General features: G+C 37.0%; 1 pseudogene; it reads right to left on the minus strand.

The window, feature by feature from the left end:
- Window positions 1-6,410: 6,410 nt before the first annotated feature.
- On the minus strand, window positions 6,411-7,630 carry LOC102245852 (annotated as a pseudogene).
- Between the last annotated feature and the right edge of the window lie 711 nt (window positions 7,631-8,341).

Here is an 8,341-nt window from a genome sequence, read left to right on the forward strand (position 1 = left end):
GAGGGGCTGATGGCCTTTTTCAGGCTTGCCACACCCCCCAGCAACCCAAGCTCCCAGCCTTTCCTTTTTTTTCTTCTTTTTTTTTCCCCTGGGATTTATTTATCTTCTATAATTGAAGCTTTGTAGCCTTGAGCGGAGCCCAGGGCCAGCCAGGGCAGGCGGGAAGCTTGGCTTCCTCCATAGACAGGGGTAACCCAAGCCTCCTGCTCACTCCAGCTCCGTGGCCGCCGCCATCTTAGTTGGGTTAATTTGCATACTAGCTCCTGATTGGCTTGTGGGCATGGTTTGAGCATAGCAAAGGGATGGTTAATTTGCATGTTTCTCTTTTTATTATATAGGATTGAGGATGCTTTATGGTCTGATCTAAATACCTTTTTCTACTTTTACTTGTTGTTCCACTTTGAATACACTGAGCATGTTCCCATCTCTGTGACTTTTTCTCTGTCATCACTTGGATACTTTATGGCCATCCCTCAAGGCTCAGTTCAGAGTTCACTGACTCTGTGAAACATTCCCTGATTGCATGACTGGATTTGTATAATATTCTTGCTCCTTTATTCCCTCCCCCACTCCCATTTCTGATGGCACTATTTCTTCTGTTAGATTATAAATTATTGAATTATTGAGGGCAAGAATTGTGGCATTTTCATTTTAGACTTTCCACAGTACCCTAAAATAGCATATATTGAATATAATGTGATATGGACAAGAGAACAGAGATTAGAGTACGGGAGGTCTTTAGGAGGTGATTGAGCACTAAGCATATGGACGCATGCTCTAGAAATTGTTAGTAAATAAAAGAAGCCCTCACCACTGTCGTGAAAGCTTCTGACTCATTCTGTTAATTTCTTATATTTCTTATAGCTGTTTTTAATCTTTTTTATTTTCTATCTTGAACTCCAGCATTTCTCACTCTTAGCAAGTAATCTTCTATTACTGAAAAGAAACAACGGAGATTAGAGTACGGGAGGTCTCGTGGAGGTGGGTAGGAGTTAAAGAGGTTTGTGATATAGATAAATAATTTGAATCCAAGGTCTAAAAGTTCTGAAAAGTAAGGAGATTTTTATAGCAAGAAAAGGATCTTAATCTTGGAAGATATGGAAGGAGTATGTAGCACGTGTGAGAGAAAATATTTATGCTCACATAAGGCATATACATTTTATATCCTCAGTATTATCCCTGACCTTGTTCCACTACCCAGGGGGACAAGCGCCAAATATAATGCCAGGATGTGGACACTTGGAGTACAGAATGTAACACAAATCAGCCTTTCCATTATACTTAACTCTAGTCAACCCAAGATTGATTTTAGTTCTGGATCCCACAATTTAAGAGAAAGTTAGACTTAGTTAAGAAAATTGTAAGAAAATAGAATAAAATTCATGGAAATGGTGATTAAGCACTATGGAGAAGTTGAGGTTAAAAGATACTTTAAATAGTGTTTGTCAGGGATCACATATTAAATACCCTTGGGGGCCATTTGATTAACAAATGAGTGAAGCTGGCTGAGTATAGAAAACCCGACATTCTCAATGTTAGGGAGCAACACCTGGGGCTGGAGGCTATGCTGGACTAGGGTGTGTGGGGAGACTCTTCAGAATCTTTTTCTAAAAAGGGCAGCTGTCCTTTCCTCCAGCTGATGGCTGCTCTTTACATAATTCTAGCAAAATTTTGTGAGCCCACATTATGCAGACCAAATAAAACATGTCTCTATGATACTGAATTTCTGCATTAAAAACTGGTTTAGCTCACGGAAACAATGACTTGTTCCCTGTTTTTCTGGGTTTAAATTACAACATGGAGATATAGTTGGTAGATAAGTAAAGAACTTGTTGAGTTGGGGAGGCATCATTTTGGGCTGGTGGTTGGAAATGCAGAGTTTGCAAATTACTTAACTTCTTTTTACCTTCATTTCCTTGTGTGCTACAGAGTTTAATATGGAAGTAATACTCAGAAATATAAGCTATTAGTCTTCCTTATCAATGGTGAAAAAAGTCTCTCCTTGAAGACAGTTCAAATAGTAAAAACACACCTATTTTAGATTTGAAGTGTGATGATTGCTGTCTGAGAGTAGGGGCATTTGAGGCATAGACAAGAGCCTTAAGGTCTTTCTTGACTTATGACTTTTGTAAAATTTGTAACATTTGTAAAATGTTAATATTTTCACAGATAATCATCATCATAATAACTAATAAGTTGAATTTCTATTATGTTTTGGTCACTGTGCTGAGCTTTTTATTCACTAATATTTAATTATTAAAACACCCCCATGAGGTGGATAATATTAACCCTATTTTTCAGAAAAGAAAATTGAAGCTTTTGAAGGTTAAGTAACTTACCGAAGATCACATTGCCAAATTGTGGCAGGGTCCAGTTATGAACCTAGGCCAGTCTGATTGCAGAATCTGGATGTTTAATCAGTAAGCTAAACCGATGACTGCAATTTATGGAATTAATTTGGTAGCGAAGCATTTTACTAAAAATTATGGAATCTAATACCTTAGTTTTCTTTTTGTTGGAAATCAAGTATCCAGTGATAAGTATTATCCATGGGTGGCCTGAAGAGGGCACCAGTGCAACACTGCAGCTGTGATAGGATGCTGAAGCCTCTTGCAGTGCTTCTCACACTAAATCTCACAAAGCTAGGATCTTTCTGCCTAATCTTGGTTGTATTTTAAAGAGAAAAAGGATGCATTTGAAAGATTGAGATTGGTCAACTGCAAATTTTTTATAAGATTGAGTTGAGCATTAGTATTTATAATTTCAAATGAGATCTTCTAGAATATAAATTAGAAGAAAAAAATATATATACATGATCCTGACTAGGAAAAATAGACCTGGATTTGGGTGAATTGAGGTGGAAAATGTGTATAAAATGAAAATAAATTAGGTATAAGAAGAAAAAAACCAAGAGTTACCAGGTTATTATTAGTTTGTCACATCCTTGGGACTTTTGCTTCTCTGTTAACTATGAATGAAGACTAAGAAGAAATATTTCAGTATTAGAAAATAATATATTTTTCAAAAGAGGTAATAATAGTAGCTAAAACATGTTGTATGGCTACTCTGTGTGCCAAGTATTGTTCTGTTTCTTTATACAATTTAATACATTCAGTCATTACAACAGCTACGTGAAATAGGTCCTGTTATTATCCCTATTTTACAGATGAGGAAACTAAGACAGACAGTTAGGTAACTTCCTCAAAGTCGCACAGTCAGCAAGTGGCAGAGCCAGGATTTGTGCCCAGGCAGTCTGGCTCTCAACTTTAAGCTCTTAATGCCGCCCTTTATTATCAAGGCTTTCCAGGCTTTACGAATTAATGTATGAAGACATGTAATATAATTGAATTTCCTTTATTCAGGAGAGGTATGGCATGTCTGATGGCAGGACCAGAACCACAGGAGCTATAAATTCTCATTTCTCACATTTGCCACTAACTTGCTGATCTCCTCTGAAAATTACTTAATTTCCTTTTTAGACTTCTTTATATATTTCTGATAAATAATAACTTGAGTATTAGGTGAAAATTCTAAAAATTCAGATATAAAATCTTTTTGTTGCTGTAATAAAAGTTCATTATTAATGGGTTGGATTACCAGGGACATTCTGTCAACATCATTTTCATTAAAATAGAAGGTAGGAATTTTCCCTAACTCTTGTGAATTACTTAGAACCTGTAGAAATGAATTAAAATGACTTGAACACTAATAAGCATAGTTTATTTAAAAAGTGATGTTTGCTTCCTTCCAGCTGGCATTTCTGTTAAAATATGTACAATGGGGTTTTATTTTCATAAAAAGGCAGCAATAAGGAGACTTATTCTTTAGAAGTGATAAAAGCTCTGACTCATTCAAGAAAATTAACACTACTTTGAAGATTAACTCGGATATGGAGCTATTTTTAACACCAGATGTGATGGGACCACTTGGAATTAATTCAGACCCCACAAGTTAAAGGACATGGCCCATAACCACACTGCCTGTACTTCAGATGCCAGCTGTGAGTATGATCCCAGGTTACCCACACTTTCACCCAACTAGCTACAAATCCATGTGTGTGTTTAAGGGGTTTTCATGACTCCCCTCAGGTTCAATAGTTCTATAGAACAACTCTTAGGATCTAGGGAAGCACTGTATATATGACTAATCTTATATAATAAAAGCGTAATATGCAAATCGACTGAACAGCGGAATAACCGATCGCGGGGGGTGGGGCCAGGCCAGCCAAGGTGCGTGCCAGTGGGCAGAGGGAAGGGACAGTGGCGGAGGGGTGATGCGAGGGGCGGGGGGTGAGCTGCTGCTCGCCAGCCAGCGCCATCCCCTGATCAGCCTGCCTGGTCACCTCCCGCAGAGGGAGGCCAGACTGCGAGAGAGCAGCAGGCCAGGCTGAGGGACTGCGCACCCCCCTCCCCCAAGTGCAAGAGTTTTCATGCCCTGGGCCTCTAGTTTTATTATAAAGGTTACAAACTAGGACCAGCTAAATGAAGAGACAGAGTGAGGTCTGGAAGGGTCCTAGGTACAGAGCTCTGCCCCTTCTCCATGGAATCCGTGTGGGACTTCCTCCCAGTACATTGTTGGGTTTGTCAAATAGGAAACTCCGATGATCTTTGGTATCCAGAGGTTCTTGGGGTGCCTTCTTTCCATTGGTGTGATTGATTGAATCACTGGTGCCTGATTGAACTCAATCTCCAACTCCTCCCCTCCCCCTACCTTCCCCTCCCTCTTCCTCCCTGGAGGTCCGCTTGTCTTAAAGCCCCAATACGCCAGGCATGTGGTTGATCTTCCTGGTGACTGGCCTCCATCCTGAGTCATCTCAACTCATAGCATAAACTCAGGTGTGATCTGAGGGGCTCAAGAAGAACAAAGACACTACTGTTAGGAATTCCAAGGGTACAGAATCCCCTCTCAGGAACCCAGGAACAAAGGCCAGTCACATTCTTTATTATATAGCAGGAAAAGAGACATTATTCTGCTTAAAATGATTTCCTTGTTTGTTTTAAACATTTGCTTATACATCACTTATAGATTTGAAGGTGTCACACTGTTTAAATCATAGCAAATATCTTTTTTCCTAGGAATCTGGAGCACCTATTCTCACAGATGATGTTAGTTTACAAGTGTTCATGGATCATTTGAAGAAATTCGCTGTGTCAAGTGCTGCTTGAAGGGCTAAACATGTTCATGACATTTAAGAAGATGAAATAATATTTCAACTTTGTTTTTTTTTCTTTTTCAATTAATCTGTGGAAATCAACAGAGAGACCTCTCTAGACTCTTTTTGTATTAGTAAGGCTTGAGACAACATACATTAAAATGTTCACATTTGTAGATTAACTGGAATATAATAGCAATACCAACAAACTTACTTTGCTTGCCACCATATTATAACTGGTTTTGAAAATTTGAGGTCTTTATAACCTAATTATTCCAAAGAGTAAAAATAGTTTGTCTTGTACTGAAGAGACATAACTCATTTATATATTGAAAATAAATCTAAGTGGCACTGAATGTCTATACTGACTTTTGAAAATGTGTTTCTTAATTTTAGCTAGAAGGTAAACAAAACCAACAACAATAATAAATGTGAATATTTTTGCCTGTTCACTGAATATTTTTAATCACTTATGTATATACTTTTCAGTGCTTAGATATTATTTGACTTTACATATGGTAATTTTCATGAAGATAATTTAGTGTTTTTGGTCATTTGGAAAAAATATTTTAGAGATGAATTTTTTTTTTTTTGGTAACAATCCCCATACTGACAATAAATGAGAAATTCCCACATATACACAACTTATGTGATTAAACATGATTTTTTTAAAAAAGGGAGATAGGAAATAAACCATTTTGTGAGTGCATTTTAGAAAGCCTTTGCTGTAAGAATGACTGTTGTAGTTAGGAAACCAAATTTGGTTTTCACTGCATGACTTTGTTTTTTCCTCTTGTTTTTCTGAGGTAAATTTGACACTAAATCCTTCAGTATTTTAACACTATTTTGGGAGTTTACACATTACCTTTTGTTTCTGCTTCCATTTTGTGAAATTTATTAAGTTATGGTTCTTATTGAAACAGTATTATATGATATTTTGCTGAATTATCTCGTGATATTCAGTTCTATTTTGATTTTTTCATTAGTATCATTCATCTTTACCTTTTAAAGTTTACTTGTAGCAAATATTTACATTGCTAAAACCAGATATATTTAACATTTGATTGATTTTAGAAAGAGAGAGGGAGAGAGAAACATCAACTTGTTGTTCCACTTATTTATGCATTTATTGGTTGATTCTTGTACGTTCCTGATGGGATCAAACCCACACCCTTGGCATATCAGGAAGATACTCTAACCAATTGAGCTACTTAGCCAGGGCAGGTGTAAAAACCACTGATAGACAAGGCCTACAGATTTATTTCTTCTTAGACACACCCTCAGTGTGGTCACGGTGGCTGGCTGTCTTGGTGTGCTGGCCTTGAACACAGTGTCCTCAGAAGTGACCCAGCCCTCCTTGGGCCTGAATTTTCTTCAGTTGCTCCAGGTATTCACAGAGCTGGTTGTCCAGACCATTGGCTAGGACCTGGCTGTATTTTCTTTCTTCCTCGCCCCACCCCCCAATTCTCACCCAAGGATACATACTTTTATTGATAGATAGATAGATAGATAGATAGATAAAGAGAGAGAGAGAGGGACATTGATGTGAGAGAGAAACATAAATCAGCTGCCTCTTGCATGCGCCCCATCAGGGGACCGAACCCACAACCTGTATATGTGTCTTGACCTGAACACCTTTAAGTGTTCAGGACAATGCTCCAATCAAATGAGCCACACTGGCTGAGGCTTGGCTGTAGTTTCCATCCTTCATGTCCTGTCTGTTCAAGAACCAGTGTGGGATCTTGTACTGGTGTGGATTCTCCATAATGACGATCACATATCCTCCTCATCCTCAGTGAGCTCTCCTGCCCTTTTGGTGAGGGCGATGGCTGCTTTCCTCAACACTGCACGGGCATATCTTAGCCGCATACCCTTAATTAGTGAGGGCAGATGCTCTTTCTCCCCTCTCATCCATATTGGTGTTGAGTATTTGCAAAATGTACTGAACTCTCAGGGATCACAACAGACATGTCAGTGTCCCAGTGGCGGCATGTAGGCCTCCAGTGGAAGAGAGCAGAATCATTAGTTTTTAAAATCAGTAATTTTCAATGAAAACAACTTGATCAAAACTCTGTCACAGAATTTTGAGATCCATTAAATCAAAGTTTAATGAGAAAAAAATTGAATTCCAGCTCTCCCCTACAAAAATAGTACAAAAGACACATTTGAAAGGTAGCATTGGAGATGGGTCTCTAGTTCTATGTACACATTAATCTTAGGGGTGGTCTTTAGGATACATACAGTGACAAAAGCAAATGCATTCTTTAATGTTACAAATTAAATGTTGTGGCTTTATTGCACTTGGTTTTATTTTAAATGAACACGATTTATTTTTTCAGTCTTTTTTGAAATAACACTGACAGATTAGGATTATTTGCTTTCTAATGCCCATGTTTACATTTTTATTTTCATTTTCCATGTCTCCAATATATATACATGCATACTTTGTGTACTCTTACCTGCTTGATTTGTATTCATCTTGAGCATTTTATCAAGTAATTCTACAGATGTTTCTGTTTCTCTTGTTTGCTTTTTAATAGTTTACTTTATGAAATTAAAACATTCTCCTTTATTATGTTTAGTCTTCCTCCTTTGTTTAATCTATTGAAACAAAAGCTGGTCTAGGTTTAATGCATTATTATATGGTTGAATATGATAATAGCATGCGATACCAGGTATGGAATAATGAAATTACATTACTAAATCAGATCTTTTTTACTCATTTATGTATTATACTGACATAAAGCCCAATTATTTGGGTTGAGGATGGGATACTGGGAAATTGGGATATTCCCCACTAAGAAAAAAGAAAAAAAATAAGTAAATGGTAATACTTCTAAAGCACTTGGAAGATGGATAGAAACATTAACTTTAGGCTTTGTTAGATCAAAAATAAAGCTATGTATTTTTAAAAGTTAAGGCTAAAGACCAGACTAGGATATAACTTTCAAACCAGAATATGTAACTTCCAATCAATAGAGAAAAAGAAGCAATAAAAGTAATTTGATTAATCAAAGGGAAGACAAAAAGATTAAAAAAGCAACAAAGGGAAAGTATGGTAAATAAGAAACAAAAAGATAAAAATAATGGATTAATATATTTTTTTGTATTTTATGAACATGGAAAAAATAGTTATTGGCCTTTTACCATAATAAACAACATTCAATGTACTAATTTTCAACATTTTGC

This window comes from Myotis brandtii, unplaced genomic scaffold, assembly GCF_000412655.1.
Source record: "Myotis brandtii unplaced genomic scaffold, ASM41265v1 scaffold49, whole genome shotgun sequence".
NCBI classification, from domain to species: Eukaryota; Metazoa; Chordata; class Mammalia; order Chiroptera; family Vespertilionidae; genus Myotis; species Myotis brandtii.